At 43.0% G+C, this 3,303-nt stretch overlaps 2 pseudogenes; one reads left to right on the top strand and one right to left on the bottom strand.

Annotated features, from left to right (window-relative positions):
* Positions 1–438: 438 nt before the first annotated feature.
* On the bottom strand, positions 439–558 carry LOC146076221 (5S ribosomal RNA; annotated as a pseudogene).
* Positions 559–2,425: 1,867 nt separating this feature from the next.
* Positions 2,426–2,545, top strand: LOC146076223 (5S ribosomal RNA; annotated as a pseudogene).
* Positions 2,546–3,303: the final 758 nt, after the last annotated feature.

The raw sequence follows: 3,303 nt of genomic DNA on the forward strand, positions 1-3,303 counted from the left end.
ACTAGAAAGAAAAGAGCTTTGTGGGCGCACTCTTAATAATGTAAATATGAAATTTATTTAAAACGTAACATTTAATTGGATCTCTTAATATAAGATAGCAGAAATTTGAAAGATTTAATAAGGAGAAAAGGTGTAAGAGGTGAAAAGATAGTTAGGTACCACTAGTTAAAGGCAAAAAAGATTTTTTAGCATAAAATGTTGTGTGATGGTCCTATTGGCTTTTCACACCTTATTCTCCATTCGGCGCATCACGTCCATATCGACATTGATATATGGACAATGCGATTTTGGGCGAAAATGAATGGTTTGGGTCCCTGGTCGGTTTAAATAACCTGTAGGGATATGAGTTGCCCCAGCCACTATTATGATGGTATTATCACAGCTTGTATTGCTTATGCAGTAGGCGTGTCCAGTACAATTTACTTAGGGATACCTCTATTAATACCACACCAGGAGTTCTTCGGGGGTCTCCCACAGGAATACTAATCTGGCCCGTCACTGCTTAGCTTCCAAGTTCGGGAAGTTTTTGGGCAGTTCCAGTGAGGTATGGTGGTATTTCGTTGAGGGTTAATTCCCAGAATCCCAATTGTCTGGTTAACTGCGTCAAAGCATTAATAGCTGACTGGATACCTGGTTATTGTCGGCCACCACTCGATTAGCGGCTAAATATTAATGATCAACAACACATCATATAGTGAAAAAATGAAAAAGAGGATGGGAGGAGGGAGGGAGGGGGGGGGTTTGGGGGGGAAGGAAAGAGGGGATCTTGGGAAAGAGGGAGAGAGCAGTGAGAAAAGATGGAGAGGGAAGAAGAAAGCAGTTGATGATGTGTGAAGTTGAATATAGAGGGTATTTACAGACAGTGTGGCCCCTTGGAAATTCACTATGTCACTATAATCAGGACTTGAGATCTTGGTGTTTATAGGGTTAAATGCCTATAAGCCAGCCTGCTAGATAAGGTGGTGGATGTTTTATTGGTTTTAACCAGTGTCCACAGTTGTGTCGACGGTGTTGCCGACTCTAATTACGGCTCTGTCCCAACATTGATTTTTGCATAGAAGCTGTTATCAGAGAACCTGCCTATTAAATGCCTGGCTCTGTTCCAATATTGGATTTTAGATGAAGTTTGCTAACAAAGAAGTATTTGCTACTTAAATTGTATCACAACAGTTCATAGCAGCCAGGTCCAGTAAAGGAGTCTTAGCTGTTAGCACACAATTGGTTGATAGAGTGCAATTTAGTGTTCATCACAATGAGATACTTTGAAACTTTGTAGCAGTGCTTTAGCAAAAAGGAAGAAGGGGAAGTGTCTCCTCACTGCAGGGCGCAGCGGGGGAACACTTGTACCTGGGACGCCGCCGCCGGGCGTCAGAGCTTCGGGTCCGGGTAAAGTCACTGTGGGGGAGTCTTTAGTGCTGGTAACGCCGCTGCTGTAGTCGCTGGGGGGTCCGTTAGACACGTGTTTCGCCGGGATCGGCTTCTTCAGTGAGCGCTCACTGAAGAAGCCGATCCCGGCGAAACACGTGTCTAACGGACCCCCCAGCGACTACAGCAGCGGCGTTACCAGCACTAAAGACTCCCCCACAGTGACTTTACCCGGACCCGAAGCTCTGACGCCCGGCGGCGGCGTCCCAGGTACAAGTGTTCCCCCGCTGCGCCCTGCAGTGAGGAGACACTTCCCCTTCTTCCTTTTTGCTAAAGCACTGCTACAAAGTTTCAAAGTATCTCATTGTGATGAACACTAAATTGCACTCTATCAACCAATTGTGTGCTAACAGCTAAGACTCCTTTACTGGACCTGGCTGCTATGAACTGTTGTGATACAATTTAAGTAGCAAATACTTCTTTGTTAGCAAACTTCATCTAAAATCCAATATTGGAACAGAGCCAGGCATTTAATAGGCAGGTTCTCTGATAACAGCTTCTATGCAAAAATCAATGTTGGGACAGAGCCGTAATTAGAGTCGGCAACACCGTCGACACAACTGTGGACACTGGTTAAAACCAATAAAACATCCACCACCTTATCTAACAGGCTGGCTTATAGGCATTTAACCCTATAAACACCAAGATCTCAAGTCCTGATTATAGTGACATAGTGAATTTCCAAGGGGCCACACTGTCTGTAAATACCCTCTATATTCAACTTCACACATCATCAACTGCTTTCTTCTTCCCTCTCCATCTTTTCTCACTGCTCTCTCCCTCTTTCCCAAGATCCCCTCTTTCCTTCCCCCCCAAACCCCCCCCCCTCCCTCCCTCCTCCCATCCTCTTTTTCATTTTTTCACTATATGATGTGTTGTTGATCATTAATATTTAGCCGCTAATCGAGTGGTGGCCGACAATAACCAGGTATCCAGTCAGCTATTAATGCTTTGACGCAGTTAACCAGACAATTGGGATTCTGGGAATTAACCCTCAACGAAATACCACCATACCTCACTGGAACTGCCCAAAAACTTCCCGAACTTGGAAGCTAAGCAGTGACGGGCCAGATTAGTATTCCTGTGGGAGACCCCCGAAGAACTCCTGGTGTGGTATTAATAGAGGTATCCCTAAGTAAATTGTACTGGACACGCCTACTGCATAAGCAATACAAGCTGTGATAATACCATCATAATAGTGGCTGGGGCAACTCATATCCCTACAGGTTATTTAAACCGACCAGGGACCCAAACCATTCATTTTCGCCCAAAATCGCATTGTCCATATATCAATGTCGATATGGACGTGATGCGCCGAATGGAGAATAAGGTGTGAAAAGCCAATAGGACCATCACACAACATTTTATGCTAAAAAATCTTTTTTGCCTTTAACTAGTGGTACCTAACTATCTTTTCACCTCTTACACCTTTTCTCCTTATTAAATCTTTCAAATTTCTGCTATCTTATATTAAGAGATCCAATTAAATGTTACGTTTTAAATTAATTTCATATTTACATTATTAAGAGTGCGCCCACAAAGCTCTTTTCTTTCTAGTGTTTGCCCTCTCTTGTGCAAACAAAAACTCCCATTCAGTTGTTATACTGAAACCGTGGGTGCACCACCAACCGCATGACTATTAGAATTTACTCGTCATAGTCTCAATGTTGGTTTTCTATAAATTTGCCACTTAAACACTAAAATACTAGTCAGTGCGGTTCCAACCCCCACCCTGATATATATCCATGGCAATAGGCAAACATCCACATGGTATATCATAGCAAATACAGTGGGCAAGAAATAGCACAATATAATAGTCAGTAATGTCATTCCATTAATATACCAAATAAATATGAGGCAGTTTGTCATAAATGAGGA

The sequence above is a fragment of the Crinia signifera genome, chromosome 4, assembly GCF_055691185.1.
Source record: "Crinia signifera chromosome 4, ASM5569118v1, whole genome shotgun sequence".
In the NCBI taxonomy this organism is placed as follows: Eukaryota; Metazoa; Chordata; class Amphibia; order Anura; family Myobatrachidae; genus Crinia; species Crinia signifera.